The sequence below is a fragment of the Octopus bimaculoides genome, chromosome 4 (genome assembly GCF_001194135.2).
Source record: "Octopus bimaculoides isolate UCB-OBI-ISO-001 chromosome 4, ASM119413v2, whole genome shotgun sequence".
Taxonomy (NCBI): domain Eukaryota; kingdom Metazoa; phylum Mollusca; class Cephalopoda; order Octopoda; family Octopodidae; genus Octopus; species Octopus bimaculoides.
Window position 1 is genome coordinate 34,703,776 of NC_068984.1, and position 742 is coordinate 34,704,517.

The following is a 742-nucleotide window of genomic DNA, read 5'->3' on the forward strand; positions in this document are numbered from 1 at the left end:
CACACACACACACACACACACACACATATATATATATATATATATATATATATATACATATACATATATATATATAGAGCGGTAAGGATTTGAAAGGCAAAATACGCCTATCATTCTCGTAACTGCAATGCACTGACGGTGTTCATCCCGTTACGATATTTTAAAAACAAAACAATGATATCTCATATTAGACATTCCATAACAACATGCTTTCTACATGTATATACATTTATTACGATACACAGGTGATGATTTTAAATGTAGTATTGTTTCAACTGCATACATCGAGATTATACATTCACACTCACACATGTATATTTATACACACACACACACGGACACGTTTATCCTTGTATATTTACAGGTATCATGATTCTTTACACAACTGGATGTGCATATATTTTTCAAAATGCTTTCTACTATTTCTGTGTACCACTTACGGTTCATAATATGCAGTTATATGAGTCATCTATCTAATAATTTCCAATTTAAGGTATTATGTATCTCTGAGATGACCGCTTCTGTGGACGGCCACGTTTTGCAGTTTAACATGATGTACACTGTCAGTTATAGGTTCGAAGACGGTGAAATTGCTGAATTGTTAGCACACTGGGGTAAATGCATACGGATTTTTGCCCATATTTACGCTCTGTGTTCAAATTCCATTGAGGTCAAATTCTCCCTTCATCCCCATATTTCTCATACATACATATATATATATATATATATATATATATATATA